The sequence below is a fragment of the Vicia villosa genome, linkage group LG3, assembly GCF_029867415.1.
Source record: "Vicia villosa cultivar HV-30 ecotype Madison, WI linkage group LG3, Vvil1.0, whole genome shotgun sequence".
In the NCBI taxonomy this organism is placed as follows: Eukaryota; Viridiplantae; Streptophyta; class Magnoliopsida; order Fabales; family Fabaceae; genus Vicia; species Vicia villosa.
Genome location: NC_081182.1, coordinates 16,781,030 through 16,798,761, shown reverse-complemented (window position 1 = coordinate 16,798,761; position 17,732 = coordinate 16,781,030). Strand labels below are relative to the sequence as shown.

At 33.7% G+C, this 17,732-nt stretch overlaps 1 long non-coding RNA gene across 8 annotated transcripts; it reads right to left on the bottom strand.

Annotated features, from left to right (window-relative positions):
• Positions 1-353: 353 nt before the first annotated feature.
• On the bottom strand, positions 354-14,315 carry LOC131660455 (uncharacterized). 8 transcript variants are annotated; one of them, XR_009300890.1, is made up of 10 exons: positions 13,673-14,315; positions 10,605-12,348; positions 10,443-10,502; positions 10,144-10,242; positions 7,052-9,672; positions 6,582-6,654; positions 6,343-6,450; positions 5,817-5,859; positions 3,282-5,415; positions 354-1,155 (listed from the first exon to the last, which is right to left on the bottom strand). It is a non-coding gene; the product is annotated as an uncharacterized LOC131660455 (long non-coding RNA). The 8 variants fall into 8 exon arrangements; XR_009300891.1 differs by lacking the exon at positions 6,582-6,654; XR_009300888.1 differs by lacking the exon at positions 5,817-5,859 and having other exon boundaries at positions 12,175-12,348.
• Between the last annotated feature and the right edge of the window lie 3,417 nt (positions 14,316-17,732).

The following is a 17,732-nucleotide window of genomic DNA, read 5'->3' as shown; positions in this document are numbered from 1 at the left end:
GTTCACCTTTAAAGGGCAAATTCCAGCCACTAGACTATTTGACAACAAAAAAAAAGTAGAAATAATGAAATAGTAAAATAATTTTAAAAAAACAAAAGGAGTACAATTGGCATACGGGATTCTATCCTCTTTTTTAAGTCCCCAACAATTGACCATAGACATCGTTCTCTATGTCTGCTAAATTAATTTATAAAATACACTAATAGAGTTTAAAAATTAGAGAATGACAGGTTAAAAAAACCTCTCGAAATTATTTGTTCAAGGAAATTAGAGATGTTTTAAGTTTGTCTGAAACATGATGATAATAATGATCATTATATGTGCGTAGCACTTTCATGTTGACACAGCTTCTATAATGTGGGACATACATTTAATTACTTTCTCAAACACCTCTAGACACCATCATGTGATCTCTAGTGAACCATCTAAGAACTAAGTCAAGAACAATAAATTGCACAACTCATAGTGTTTTAATTTATGACTGATATTTCTCACAATTCTTCCGGTAAGATATCAACATTGTGTGATCAATGTGAAGAGAACAACATGTGCCGTGTCTAATGCTTGTCTAATAAGAAATGAGTAGGAATTGTACAAGTATTGAGTTTAACATGAGCCTTTCATTCACAAAGTGGGGTTTGCACTCTTATTGAGACTTGACAAAGGCATCTAGGACAACACCATGTGATCTCTCATCTCGCGGCCCCATCAATTAAAAAGTCATTTCTCTAGCAAAGGGATTTCAAGAAACTCTTGGAAACTATAAATATAGTGTACTCCTTCACAACAATCACAAATCACTCAAGCAATCATACTTAGAAACATTTTTCTTACATCTGAAAATTCAGCTTGTTCTTCAAAACATTTGAAATGGGTTTCCGTTTACCTGCAGCTATTAGACGGGCTTCATTTAGCAATAGCCAAACATCATCCAAAGTGACACATGTGCCAAAGGGCTACCTTGCAGTGTACGTTGGTGAGGAAATGAAGAGGTTTGTGATCCCCACATCATACTTGAACCAACCTTCATTCCAAAATTTGTTGAGTCAAGCAAAGGAAGAGTTCGGATATGATCATCCAATGGGTGGCCTCACAATTCCTTGCACAGAAGATGTTTTCTTGCATATTACTTCTCGCTTCAACAGGCTATAGATCCTACAATGAAGGATACTGACATAGATTAGCAGACATTTTGTATAATAGTCATCAATTTTACTTGTAAAGAATTTTTTTCCCTTTCCTACCTTTGGAATGGGTTAGAACCGTCTATGTCTATCTGAATGACAAATTCAGGAAGAGATTATTTGGTATTAGTTTTCTAATCATAGTGACACAATATATTCAACAACTCAAAAGTTTTCTCTGTGCTTCTATTTATAAATTATAAATTACAATGTTGGCAATTAGGTGCAAATTTCTCTGACGTAACAAAACATTAAGCCAAACTCTAATAGTTGATAAGATATCTTGAATCTAAGCTTACAAATTTCTTACATAACTTACCCTTCTATCAGTTGTGTCATCTAGGCAGAGCAATTAAGCTGTGATAAATTTAAAAAAAAAAAAAAAATATCCTTCAATTATTCCAACTCCCGTGAGATTCAATCATCAACTACATGAACTCCTTTAAAGCATGTGATGATTATAAAGAATAAATCACCATCTATACTCATTATTTTGGTCTATTTCTTTTTAACTTTTGCTACAAGGATGGTGCAAAAGAACTGTATAATCACTCTAGGGGAGATTTTCTTACTTTTAACAAGCAACAAAATTCATTTTTGCACTGAAGCATGATAATTCTAGTTATCACTTTTTTCATCCACTATTTTGAAAAGAGACTAACTAGACAAAAAAAATTGCAGATCACATGTTTCAGGGGCTGAATTGCATGACTAAACAGGGAATGTATTAATATTATAGAAGCTAATCCCATCAAATAATAGAATTCAGTTCCCTGGGTCCAATAGGGATGTCAACTTGCCTCCGTTGGTGGGGATCCCTGTGGGGATTCCCCATTTGGGGCCCCAAAGACGGGGAATTTTCTCCCCACTGGGACGGAGATGGGGAACAAAGTCTCCCCGAAGGCACTTCGGGGACGGGGGTAGCGTAAATATCCCCCGCCCCGTGGGGTCCCCGCCCCGCCTAAAATAGCATAATGTCCTTAATTTATGTATAATTTTAAATTATTATGTAAGTTTATTTTTCACTTCATATAATTAATCTTATACAAAAATTTAAAATATATATGTATTGTTAGTAAATGAGTGAGATCTAAATTATTATTTAAATATCTTTTTAGTTTGAAATTTTTGTGGTCATGACATTCAATATTATAGATTAAATATTGTTAAAACAATATATTTATCATAAAGGAATAATTTTTAAATTTTTTGTGGTTAGTTTTTAAAGCTTTTACTATTAATTTGATTTAAAATAATAAATAAAAAACCATGTTTATGGATCTCCACATGAACCTTGGGGATCCGTGGGGACCCGCGGGGATCCGCGGGGACGAGGATGGGGGAGAAAATTCCCCCGTAGCGGGGACCCGAAGCGGGGATGGGGAATAAATCCGAGGGCGGGGATTGTGATGGGAATGTATCCCCCGTCCCCGCCCCGCCCCATTGACATCCCTAGGGTCCAACCATAATCTACAAATCGAATAGATATAAAACATGAATTTCGAATATCAAATAATCAAATCTCAATTGGAAATTTAATTGATGACTAAATATCTTATCTCTTACTAAGTTTATTTATGGCTATGATAATGGAGTTTGAAAAAACATTGGGCCTTGTCCTGAGTTTAATTATTAAGCACTGTCCGTACAGAAAGTTTTGCATTATCAGCAAACCTCAACCATTCAAAAATCTGATTTTGTTAATAGTTATGATTAAAATCCAATATATTTAATCATCTCGCTGTTATAATTGATTGACACTGTAAAAATATCTTTGCACTGATAGTGTATTCAATCATCAAACTAGTTTAGTCAGTACGGCCCATTTGTATCTACTTATTAAGAAACAGCAGATACCAATCTTGAATCTCTGACCAAAACAAAACTTTTTCTTACCTCTTTTACAAGTCCCTTACAAATGACCATAGACACTGCTATCTATGACAGCTAAATTAATTTGTAGAGAAACTTAAAGAGTTTAAGAATTAGAATGTCCATTCAGAAAATGCCAGGGTATGTAACCACCAGAATTAATTGTGGAAGTGGAAGTAAACTTTAGACATTTTAAGCCTCTCAAAAATTAGTAGGTTTTCTTACCTCTCACCCAATTATGAAAAGTCCCCGACCAACAGATCTCGGGGTCCAGCCATAATCTACAAAAAGAATATTAGTAAAAAATGAATTTAACAGATCTCGGGGTCCAGCCATAGTCTACAAAAAGAATAGTAGTAAAACATGAATTTCAAGTATCAAATAATACCATCTCAATTGGAAATTTGAAATTTCCTAAATGCAAGAAACACATTTCGGTTGATACAAAGGTCAACAACTCAGATAGTTTGGCACTTATTCATGGCTTTGATACTTGAGTTAGAAAAAACATAGGTCAACAACTCAGATAGTTTGGCACTTATTCATGGCTTTGATACTTGAGTTAGAAAAAACATTGGGCCTTATCGTACTAGCTAACTAGTCTTAGCAACAGAGTTTCATGAATAAAGGTTTTACTAGCTAATTATTCTTAGATGCAGAAAACAAATCATAGAGCAGTCTTTATCAGCAGAAGTTAATGTTTTGAGCTATAGTCCAGTTTATAAATCTTGGCAGAGCATTTGCTGCTAGGCATATTCGAAAGACTGCAGATATATAATAGGACTGTTGACTTGAAATTCAATTGAATACTCAGAATAGCAATATTTTTGTTACTGGTAGTTGTTTGTGGGTCCAAAGATATACTTATATCTTTGGAAGAGTTGTTCAATTGCTATCTATCTTCTCTTCTGGTCAGCATGACTAATGACCGACCAAGCCCTCTATATGTGTTCCTTCCTTGTAGCCTCCTAATATTAATGATTTGGAGCCAACTAACATTGATGATACACGATAAGAAGAGAATTATTGGTGGCTGGCTACATATTGGTATTGAACCGCGTTATGGATATGAAAAATATGAGTAGTCATTTGACCTCCAAGTGGTTAATCTGCTAGCCTTTTGTTGAGAAGGTGGGGTGTATATATGCACTCTAATTGAACTTGATGGAGAGACATTCAAAGACAACACCATGTGGATCTCATCTCAGGGACCCCATTCTTTAACAATAATTAATTTATAAAATACACTAATAGAGTTTAAAAATTAACCAAAGACAATTGAGATTCTATCCTCTTTTTTAAGTCCCCAACAATTGACCATAGAGATCTTTCTCTATGTCTGCTAAATTCATTTATAAAATACACTAATAGAGTTTAAAAATTAGAAACTGCCAGGATAAAAAAAACCTATCAAAATTATTTGTTCAAGAAAATTACAGATGTTTTAAGTCTGTCTGAAACATGATCATAATAATGCCATTGCAAAGGCTTGAAATGTAGTAGGTATTCTTTATATGTGCATAGCACTTTCATATTAGCACAGCTTCTATAATGTGCGACATACATTTAATTACTTTCTCAAAGACTTCTAGACACTATCATGTGATCTCTTGTGAACCATCTTAAGAGCTAAGTCAAGAACAATAAATTGCACAACTCATAAATAGTGTTTTAATTTATGACTGATATTTCTCATAATTCTTCCGGTAAGATATCAACATTGTATGATCAATGTGAAGAGAGCATCATGTGCCATGTCTGATGCATGTCTAAAAAGAAATGAGTAGGAATGGTACAAGTATTGAGTTTAACATGAGAGCCTTTCATTCACAAACTGGGGTTTGCACTTTTATTGAGACTTGACAAAGGCATCTAGGACAACACCATGTGATCTCTCATCTCATGGACCCCATTCTTTAAAAAATCATTTCTCTAGCAAAGGGATTTAAAGAAACTCTTGGAAACTATAAATATAGTGTACTCCTTCACAGCAATCACAAATCACTCAAGCAATCATACTTAGAAACATTTTTCTTACATCTGAAAATTCAGCTTGTTCTTCAAAATATTTAAAATGGGTTTCCGACTACCTGCAGCTATTAGACGGACTTCATTTAGCAGTAGCCAAACATCCTCGAAAACATCGAATGTGCCAAAGGGCTATCTTGCAATGTACGTTGGAGAACAAATGAAGCGGTTTGTAATCCCCATGTCATACCTGAACCAATCTTCATTTCAAAGTTTGTTGAGTCAAGCAGAGGAAGAATTCGGATATGATCATCCAATGGGTGGCCTCACAATTCCTTGCACGGAAGATGTTTTCTTGCATATTACATCTTGCTTCAACAGGCAATAGATCCTACAATGAAGGATACTGACATAGATTAGCAGATATTTTGTACAATAGTCATCGTTTTTACTTGTAAAGATTTTTTTCCCTTTCCTACCTTTGGAATGGGTTAGAACTGTCCATCCGAATGACAAATTCAGGAAGAGATTATTTGTTATTAGTTTTCTAATCATAATGACACAATATATTCAACAACTCAGTGTTCTTCTATATATATGCTTCTATTTATAAATTATAAATTACAGAACTGGTTACTCCTTGCAAATTTCTCTCACCTAGTAAAACATTCAGCCAAAAAACACTCCAAAAAACATGTTTCAGGGGCTGAATTGCATGAATATTATAGACGTGCAATTAATTAAATTCTAAAACAGAAGCTAATCCCATAAAATAATAGAGTTCAGACTTACCACTTCTTAACCCAATTATGGAAAATCTCCCACTGCCAGTTCTCTGGTTCCAGCCATAATATACAGATAGAATAGATGAAAAACACGAATTTCAAGTAACAAATAATCTATTTTCAATTGGAAATTTAAAAGTCCTTAAATCTAAAAACTTATCTCAATTGGTCTTTTATTCATGACTGTATATCTTATTGTTTACTATGCCTATTCATGGCTCTAATAATTGAGTTTGAAAAAAACACCGGGCCTTATCCTACTAGCTAATTATTTTGAGTTTAATTACTATGCATTGTTAGTGTAAAAAGTTTTGCATTATCAGCAAACCTCAACCGTTCAAATATCTGACTTTCAAAATAGTTAAGATTAACATCAAATATTTTTAATCATATCACAGTTATAATTGATTGACACGGTAAAATAATCTTTACACTGACAGTGTATATAACTTAAATCTTTATTCTTATTTGCAGAAAACAAATCATTGAACAACTTTTATTAGCACAAGTTAAAGTTTTGAGGTGTAGTCCACCTTATAACCTTGGCAGAGCAGTTGTTGTTACCAAAAAGCTTGGCTGTGCTGAATGAATTATATGAGAGCTTCATCCCTTCTCTGTATCCAGATAACTGGACTTGCATCCTGATTATTAATTTAGTACAAATGTTAATACGTTTTGCACGGAAAATAATCAAAAGTCATAAGGTATTTGGTAGGAAATGTAAATCTAATCAATTAGGTTTCCATGATACAGATGAGTGGGGACACCTTACCTCAAACTAGTTTAGGCAGTGTGGCCCATTTTATCCCCTTAGCCAGTGTATGGCTGATATTTTTCTCATAATTCTACAAGTCATATATCAATATTAAGCTTTGTTGTCGATATGAAGAGAACATGTGCCATGTCGGAAGCATGTCTTAAGAGAAAAGAGTAGACAATGTATAACTATTGAGTTTAACACAAGCCTTTCATTCAGAAGGAGTAGTTGGCACTCTTATCGAACTAATTGATCTTTGACAAAGGTATCAAAGACAACACCATGTGATCTCTCATCTCATGGTCCCATCATTAAAAAAATCATTTCTCTAGCAAAGGGATTTCAAGAAACTCTTGGAAACTATAAATACAGTGTCCTCCTTCACAACCATCACAAATCACTCAAGCAATCAAACTCAAACATTTTACTTACATCTGAGAAATTCAGTTTGTTCGTTAAAACATTTGAAATGGGTTTCCGTTTACCTGCAGCTATTAGACGGCCATCACCTAGCAGTATCCAAACATCTTCAAAAGTATCGAATGTGGCAAAGGGCTATCTTGCGGTGTACGTCGGAGAGGAAAGGAAGCGGTTCGTTATCCCTACGTCATATTTGAACCAATCTTCATTTCAAAACTTGTTGAGACAAGCCGAGGAAGAATTTGGATATGATCATCCAATGGGTGGCCTTACAATTCCTTGCACTGAAGATGTTTTCTTGAATATTACTTCTCAGTTCAATAGTCTATAAATCTTATACTAAAGGAGACTAACATAGATCAGCAAAGAAATTTTGTAGAATAGCCATCATCTAGATTCGTAAAGTTTTTTTTTTCCTTTTCCTACCACTGGAATGGGTTAGAACTGTCCATCTGAATGACAAATTCAGGAAGAGATTATTTGTTATTATTTATTCCTAATTTATTCCTAATCATAATGACAATATATATTCCACAACTTAATGGGCTGCTATATTCTTCTATTTATAAATTACAAAACTGGTCCTTGATAAGAAAAAAAAATAGGAAACCGTATGTAGTTTTCCTGGTTTTATTATAATGAAGACATAAGGATACATGCTGTAAGAAAATTTTATAGCTCGAATGTGCCGGCAAATTTCTGACTTGAAAAATATTGACCCAAACTCTAATAGTTGATGCGCTATCATGCATCTAAGCTCACAATTGTTACATGTCTTGTGTTTTATCAAAAGTTTCTTCATCTAGAAAGAGAAATAATTAAGCTATGATAAATAAGCAAGCCAGTAGAAACGAAATGACAATGAAGAAACATACCAATAACATAATATGTTGCATTTTTATTTTGATGTTTAAAAAGAGTGGTAGAAACTACAATAACAATGACCCGTGCTCTTCACATGGATTGGTTGTCGAAACTCAAAAATGTTGTCAGAAAGTGTATATTAAGAATTTGCGGCAAGTCAGCAACCCTTTACTTTAAGTTGCTAGCAGCCTTCACCATTCATAAAAGTGTATATTAAGAATTTTCTTAATCAAAAGATTATCATGAACTACCTGCATTTGGTATTCTTAAATTGCAAAATAAGACAAAACTATTGCAGCTCACATGTTTCAGGGGCTGAACTGCATGACTAAACAGAGTCTGCACAGAGCATGTATTGATATCGTAGACACACAAGTTAGATTTTAAACCAGAAGCTAATCCCATCAAATAATAGAATTCAAGTTTACCGCTTCTTGACCCAATTTGAAAAGTCTTCCACTAACAGTTCTCTAGGTCAAGCCATAATCTACGAAAGAATAGCAGTAAAACATGAATTTCAAGTATTGAATAATTTCATCTAATTTGTAAACTTGAAAGTTCCTAAAAGCTAGAAACACATCCAATCTAGGCAATGATCTCTTTATTAGCCTGCTGATTCCTGTGGGCCTTTTGTTAAAGATTGTATAGCTTATCGCTTTTAAATCGAGAACTTGACATAGTCTGATATTTGAAAGCAGCAGTAAGCAATCAACTGTATGATAATTTGGCACTTATCCATGGCTCCTGATACTTGAGTAGGAAAATAAACACCAGACTTTATCCTACTAGCTAATTATTCTAAATGGTTCTACTAGCCAATTATTCTTATATGCAAAAAAACAAATCATTTGAACAACCTTTATCAGCACAACAAGTTAAAGTTTTGAATTTTAGTCCACCTTATATAATCAGGTGTTGCTAGACTTTCTTTTGAACAAAATAAATAGGAGTGATAACTTCAAACTCGATATTCAGTATAGCATATTTTTGTTACTAGTTGTTTGTGGGTCCAAACATATACTTATCTCTTTTGAAGAGTTGTTCAATTGCTATCTATCTTCTCTTCTGGTCAGCATGACTAGTGACCGACCAAGACCTCTATATGTGTTCCTTGTAGCCTCCTAATATTAATGATTTGTAGCCAACTAACAATTATGATACACGCTAAGAAGAGAATTATTGGTGGCTGGCTATATATCGGTATTGAACCGCGTTATGGATATGAAGAGAACATGTGAGATGTCTACAAAAATATGAGTAGCAATTTGACTTCCAAGTGGTTAATCTGCTAGCCTAACATTTGAGAGGGTGGGGTATATGATGGAGAGACATTCAAAGAAAATACCATGTGGATCTCTCATCTCATGGACCCCATTCTTTAACAATAATTAATTTCTCAACAAAAAGGATTTGAAGAAATTCTAGAAAGAAGACTATAAAAATACACTACTATGTTTCACAGCCATCACAAATCACTCACTTACCTTTTTATCCCTTAAGTTTTGAGAACTTTAGCTTGTCCTTCAAAACATTTGAAATGGGTTTCCGTTTACCTTCAGCTATTAGACGGGCTTCATTTAGCAATAGCCAAACATCATCCAAAGTGACAAATATGCCAAAGGGCTATCTTGCAGTGTACATTGGTGAGGAAATGAAGAGGTTTGTGATCCCCACAACATACTTGAACCAACCTTCATTCCAAAACTTGTTGAGTCAGGCAAAGGAAGAATTCAGATATGATCATCCAATGGGTGGCCTCACAATTCCTTGCACAGAAGATGTTTTTTTGCATACTACTTCTCGCTTCAACAGACAATAAATCCTACAATGAAGGATATTGACATAGATTAGCATACATTTTGTATAATAGTCATCAATTTTACTTGTAAAGATTTTGTCCCTTTCCTACCTTTGGAATGGGTTAGAACTGTCTATGTCTATTTGAATGACAAATTCAGGGAGATTATTTGGTATTAGTTTTCTTATCATAATGACACAATTTATTCAACAACTCATTGTTCTTCTATATATATGCTTCTATTTATAAATTATAAATTACAATGTTGGCGATTCGTTGCAAATTTCTCTGACGTAACAAAAACATTAAGCCAAACTCTAATAGTTGATAAGCTATCTTGAATCTAAGCTTACAAATTTCTTACATAACTTATCCGTCTATCAGTTGTGTCATCTAGGCAGAGCAATTAAGCTGTGATAAATTAAAAATAAATTAAAAATTAAATAAAGCTCCTTCAATTATTCCAACTCCCGTTAGATTCAATCATCAACTTACATGAACTCCTTTTGCTACAAGGATGGTGCAAAATAACTGTATAATCACTCTGGGGAAGACTTTTTATACTTTTAACAACCAACATAATTCATTTCTGCACTGAAGAATGATAATTCAAGTTATCACTTTTTTCTTCTGCCACTTTGAAAAAAGACTAACTAGACAAAAAAATTGCAGATCACATGTTTCAGGGGCTGAATTGCATGACTAAACAGGGAATGTATTAATAGTTTAGAAGAGAGGTTAATTAGATTCTAAAACAGAAGCTAATCCCATCAAATAATAGAATTCAGATTTACCACTTCTTAACCCAATTGTGGAAAGTCTCCCACTGCCAGTTCCCTGGGTCCAACCATAATCTACAAATAGAATAGATGTAAAAGTAAAACAGGAACTTCAAATATCAAATAATCAAATCTCAATTGGAAATTTAATTGATGACTAAATATCTTATCTCTTACTAAGTTTATTTATGGCTAATTGGCTATGATCCTCGAGTTTGAAAAAACATAGGGCCTTGTCCGTACAGAAAATTTTGCATTATCAGCAAGCCTCAACCATTCAAATATCTGACTTTGAAAATAGTTATGATTAAAATTCAATATATTAAAATTGCTTAAAAATCAGTATGATTTCTTACTGTGCATATCACTTTCGATTTCTGAATGGATATAATATTGACACAGCTTTGTAGTGTGGGACATAACTTTAATTCTCTGTCAAGTCTTAAGAAAGACCTCTAGACAGTTACATGCGATCTCTTGTGAACAAAACAATATGCACAACTCATACATTGCGTGTTACTGTTAGTGTATGACTGATATTTTTCTCATAATTCTACAAGTCAAATATCAACATTAAGCTATGTTGTCAATATGAAGAAAACATGTGCCATGTCTGATGCATGTCTAAGAAGAAAGGACTGGGCACTGTACAAGTATTGAGTTATGAGCCTTGAAAAAGGGATCTACGACAACACCATGTGATCTCTCATCTCATGGACCCCATAATTTTACTTACAATTTCTTTAGCCAAGGGATTTGGAGAAACTCTTGGAAACTATAAATATAGTGTCCTCCTTCACAACCATCACAAACCACTCAAGCAATCAAACTCACATTTGAAAAATTCAGCTTATTCATCAAAACATTTAAGATGGGTTTCCGTTTACCTGCATCTATTAGACGGTCATCCCCTAGCAATATCCAAACATCGTCAAAAGTATCAAATGTGGCCAAGGGATATCTTGCGGTGTACGTCGGAGAGGAGAATAAGCGGTTTGTTATCCCCATGTCATACTTGAACCAACCTTTATTTCAAAACTTGTTGAGTCAAGCAGAGGAAGAATTTGGATATAATCATCTGATGGGTGGCCTCACAATTCCTTGCACTGAAGATGTTTTCTTGCATATTACTTCTCAGTTCATTAGCCTCTAAATCTTACACTAAAGGAGACTGACACAGATTAGCATAGAAATTTTGTACAATAGTCATCATTTAGATTTGTATAGATTTTTTGCCTTTTCCTATCCTTGGATTGGAACGGGTTAGAACTGTCCATCTGAATGACAAATTCAGGAAGAGATTATTTGTTATTACTTATTCCTAATCATAATGACACAATATATTCCACAACTCAATGGGCTCATATACGCTTCTATTTATAAGTTACAAAACTGGTTCTTGATAAAAAAAAATGAAACAATATCCAATTTTCCTTGGTATATTATAATGATGGCATAAGGGTGTGCTACAGGCTGTAAGCAAAATCTAGCTCGAATATTCCTGCAAATTTCTCTAACATAATAAAGCATTCATCCAAACACTAATAGTTGATAATCTATCTTGTATCTAAGCTCGCAACATGTTTACATGTCTTGAGCTTTCTTCAACTAGGCAGAGCAATATTTACGCTATGATAAATAAGAAAGCTCCTCCAACTATTCCAACTTCCACGAAATCCAATCTTCAATTTGTTTAGCAAAGGTCAGTAGAAGTGAAATGAAAATGAAATGAAAAAAAAAAACGTACCAACAACTTTGAATGAAGCATTTTTCCTTTGATGTTTAACGAAGGTGGTAGAGTAGAGACGACAATCGCGAGGACTTTCTTTCCAGTGCACTCAATTAGCGCCGCGGCAACCCTTTACTTTAAGCTCCTAGCAGTCTCCACTATTCAAACAAGTGTATACTATAATGTATTTTCCTAATCAAAAGATTATTATGAATTGCCTGCCCTTGGTATATTCTCTTAAATTAAAAAATATGCTTTTAGTAAACATATTAACTAGACAATAAAAATTCCAGCTCGCATGTTACAGGGGCTTAACTGCATGACTAAACAGAGTGTGCGCAGACACGGCGTGTATTAATATCATAGACACGCAATTAGTTAAATTTTAAAACAGAAGCCAATCCCATCAAACAATAGAGTTCAAATTATGAAAAGTCCCCGACTAACAGATCTTGGGTCCAGCCATATTCTACAAAAAGAATTGTAGTAAAACATGAATTTCAAGTATATTATGAAAAGTCTCCCACTAACAGATATCGGGGTCCAGCCATAATCTACAAAAAGAATAGTAGTAAAACATAATTGTCATGTCTCAAATATTTCCTAAACGCAAGAAACTCATCTCAGCTGATACAAAAGTCAACAACTCAGATAGTTTGGCACTTATTCATGGCTTTGATACTTGAGTTAGAAAAAACATTGGGCATTATCGTACTAGCTAATAAGTCTTAGCAACAGAGTTTCATGAAATGAGGTTCTACTAGCTAATTATTCTTATATGTAGAAAACAAACCATTGGACAGAGCAGTTGCTGCCAGACATATTCAAAAGACTGCAAATATATAATAGGACTGTTGACTTGAAATTCAATAGAATATTCAGAATAGCAATATTTTTGTTACTGGCAGTTGTTTGTGGGTCCAGACATATACTTATCTCTTTTGAAGAGAGTTGTACAATTGTTATCTATCTTCTCTTCTGGTCAGCAGGACTAATGACCGACCAAGCCCTCTATATGTGTTCCTTCCTTGTAGCCTCCTAATATTAATGATTTGGAGCCAACTAACAATTATGATACACGCTAAGAAGAGAATTATTGGTGGCTGGCTATATATTGTGATATTGAACCGCGTTATGGATATGAAGAGAACATGTGAGATGTCTACAAAAATATGAGTAGCAATTCGACTTCCAAGTGATTAATCTGCTAGCCTAACATTTGAGAAGGTGGGGTATATATGCACTCTAATTGAACTTGATGGATAGACATTCAAAGACAACACCATGTGGATCTCTCATCTCATGGACCCCATTCTTTAACAATAATTAATTTCTCAACAAAGTGGATTTGAAGAAACTCTTGAATGAAGACTATAAAAACACACTACTTTGCTTTACACCCATCACAAATCACTCGCTTACTCAGGCATCAACAAAAGATAGATACTTTTTTTTTCCCTTAAATTTTGAGATTTGTTGTTGTTAAAAAAAACATTTGAAATGGGTTTCCGTTTACCTGCAGCTATAAGACGTGGTTCATTAAGTAGCAATGGGCAAACATCATCAAAAGTGGCAAAGGGCTATCTTGCGGTGTACGTAGGAGAGGAGAATAAGCGGTTTGTGATTCCCACGTCATACTTGAACAAACCTTCATATCAAAACTTGTTGAGTGAAGCAGAGGAAGAATTTGGATATGATCATCGAATGGGCGGTCTCACAATTCCATGCACGGAAGACGTTTTCTTGAATGTTACTTGTTGCTTGAATGGTCTATAAATCTGTAACTGAAAGAGACTAACATAGATTAGTATTGAGATTTTGTAGAATATAGGCAGACATGTTGTAAATATTTTCGTTTTCCCTTTGAATGGGAAAATGGGTGAAAATTTTGTATATGAATGAATGAATGAGATACAAACACAATTTTGGAAATCTATCATTTGATGTTTTCTGTGTGACAGAACTGAATTGAAAGCTATGATGTTATGTATATGGTGAATTTGATATTTTCACAATCACAAAATTCAATTCGATGCTATCCATTTGATTAGACAGAAGAGTGAAATGAAAATACACATAAGAATGATGAAATAATAACCAAACCAGAAAAAGAATTTAATGCGACCAGAAAATCCCAATTTCAAAATCGTGATGAACAACCCATAATTAGCAGGAACCAGACTGCCTTCATACCAGGTGTCATACCCCAAAATTTTCCCATCACATTTTAAAATATTTTGGCTCAAGCACTGAGAAATAAGCTTAACTATCTCTCTCCTAAGCAATCAACTCACAACTAGGGTTTTGGTTTCTCTCAAAGTAAAATCAGGTCCTGACACCTCAAGTGGACCTCATGGCCTCTCATATGCCTCAAAATATCTTCATGCAAAGTTTCAAGCTCTGATTCACAAGTTTAATCAATCAACTGCTCAGATGGTCAACAATCGACTAATTTGACCTAAAAGTCAACTATGGTCAACATACAGTCAAAACTCCTGATTTTTTGTCAACATCAATATTTTGAAGTAACATTCATCATTTGATCAAGGGTTGATCATGATTCATCAAGGAAAGATCATAAATCCACAAAACTCATGGTTTCTAAATTAAGGTTTTGTATGAGAAAGTCAACAGAACTTTGACTGGCCATAAGTCTCTCATACTTCATCAAAAATTCCCCAACCAAAGCTCATTCTCAAGGAAATTCAATTCTATATAACTTTGATGTTTGGCCCAAGTTAAAGAAATGCACCATTTAAGATATATCAGCCAGAATATTACATGAACATGGTAGACTCAATTGAGATGAAACAAAAAGGGTCATTTAGAGGACACTCTAATCTTTCTAAAATGATCAAGAACACCTTCATAGGGTTAAAATTGAGAGAGATACGCAAGGTCGAAGTTGAGCAATTTTGGAGAAAAGTGCATGAAGCCAACATTGAGTAATCTTGATTTTTCTTCCAATGGGCCTCAATGTTTAAACTTCCCTAGTGATATTAAGCCCAAAAGGAGTCCATTGGCCATATAAATTTTATTTCATGATTTTTATTTTATTTACATTTGATTTTATTTAGTTAAATTCAAATTAAATCAAATCAAATCAAATGTTAATGAAATAAATTTTATTAAATCACTCACCAAATATTTAATCAATTCAATATCAATAATGGGAGCCAAGGAATCATGGGAAGATATTGAAAGAATAAAACCAAATAGAAATATTTTGTTGATATTTTTTTAATCAAATTTATCCATCCAAATCAAGTGATTCTTTTCTAAACTATTAACCCTAATTCTCCCATATATAAGCACAACAAACTCAGCATAGGGCGGAAAAAAATATGGCACAAGGAGGCTAGGGTTCAAGAGTGCAAAAAGTTCAAAGAAAGTTTGAAATTTGTGTTACAAGTTCAGGCTACTTTCAATCCATTCCAAGCATTCTATTCTCCTCCTAAGGTGTCAAAGGATAGGTATGGATCATGAGGTGTGATTAAAACACCCTAAAATGTATGCTTCTCCTTCTTCATGTTCATAAGCATTTAATTTTCGTTTTCCATGTTCCATCGTATGTTGACCTAAACTAATGATTTCATTGAGTTCATAACATGTTTTAGGGTAGGTTTGACGCAATACATGGAAGCTCTAAGCCCTAAACTGATACTTACCATTGTTAGGGTTTACAAGAAGTGAACCTTCATTTTCAAGTATTGAGTTTTGAGTGGTGAGTATTGAATATTGAGTAATAACAATTGATGTTTAGAATTTGATCTAATGATTCAAGGGTCCATAATAATCTATGCACGGTGCATAGATTTTTATCTATGCACGGTAACTGCACCCTTTTAAACCCCCTCTAAATAACGTAAAAAACCACAATAACAACATTTCCATGCTACGACATATCCTAATTATCTCTTCCTATATTAGCAAACATTTTTATTTATGTTAAGATATGCAAAAACTAATGTCCAGTTATGGAAGAGATACTCAATAATTAAATTACATTTAAGATTTATCATCCCAATCCTTCTCTGCAGAAAATCAATAGAAATATTATGAGTCTGAGAAACCAACATAACCTTAATCCTTAAATCAAACCAATTCACGCATACACAAGTGAGGAAAAAAGAGCGAGACAATAACAAAAAATTACAATCAAGAATAGGAATTTGATGTCATCCCAATCTTTGTCTTTGGTTTGTATTCGGGTCTTGCATCTCTCATGGATTTTGTAATTTCCTAAATCGTTTAGGACCTATTGTATGCATTAACACACATCTGTAACAAGCAAATCACTCTACCTGACCTCACTTCTTATCACTTGCAGTTTGATTTGGGTAAGGAGTTTCAAGGAATTTCAGAGCAAGCTAAGCATACCATTACATTTCTCTAGGTGTAAGGAAGCTAAGGGAATCGTTTTTCACTACTGAAAGTACTCAGAACAAGGTATCGATTCACTCCGGCAAGGTACATTTACTCATACTTTGAACTCACCCTTCCGGGCATTGTTTTGATTCCGTCTTGAGCCATTCATATCCGCTTTAACATAAGGAATGTAAGCCCTAAGGTTCTGGACATTGATTGTTCATGTATGCTTTGAATTGTTGATTTCATTTTTTAGGGTTCTTCAGGTCTTTCGTTGATTTTATGATGTTCTTAATGATTCAATAAAATTAAACAATATGGTTGGATTCCTTGTCAAAAATTGAGTAAAATCCTATATCCACATTCCATTTTTTATGCACAAAAGCCATATCCATGGTGATGGCTGAACTAGCTGTGCGAGGTAGAAGAAGAACCTGCGCGCATTTTTTTTTAAATTCAAAAATTTGGCTTTCATATTTATTGTTACCATGTGAGTGTTGGTTTGACTAAAGCGTGCTGGTGTAGTGACTAAATCCAGTCATCTATTAATTGTATTTACTTTCTTACATTTGTTATTTTGATTTAGAAAATAAAGTGAAGAAGACATTTCTTATATAAAAAGGAAATAGACTATTAATAGATGATTTTGTAAATTATTTGGAAGGATAATGAATGGAGAAAGATAAAATTTATCTTATCGGAGTAAAAGGTGAAACGAATATTTGAGTACTATATATCACATTTGTATTTAGATCAAATTTTCAAAATAAGAAGATTAAAAAAAAATTATGGTTCTTTTTACTGTTCTTTATATGTTATTGTGTTTTTAAGATATTTTAAGGGGGTTTAAAACCCCCGCAATATGTCACTTTTTCTTTAGAGTTCACCTGAACTGACGTGGCATGACACCTGGCATGCCATGTAAGCCTCCGTTAGTGGAATTTAACGGTAGGGACCAAAAACAGAGACGGAAAATATTATGAGGACCATTGTTTGAAGAAAAATTTTGTAGGGATTAAAATTGAAAGTTGCAATATTTATAGAGACCCCTAACATATTTAACCCTATATTTTATTATAAAAGATTATTATTATAATAAATACAACATATTAAAATACAAAAAAAAAATATAACTCTAGAAAAATATTAATAGTCCTATATTTTAACTTTTATTCTACATTTAATATTACTTTAATTTTAATTGTATA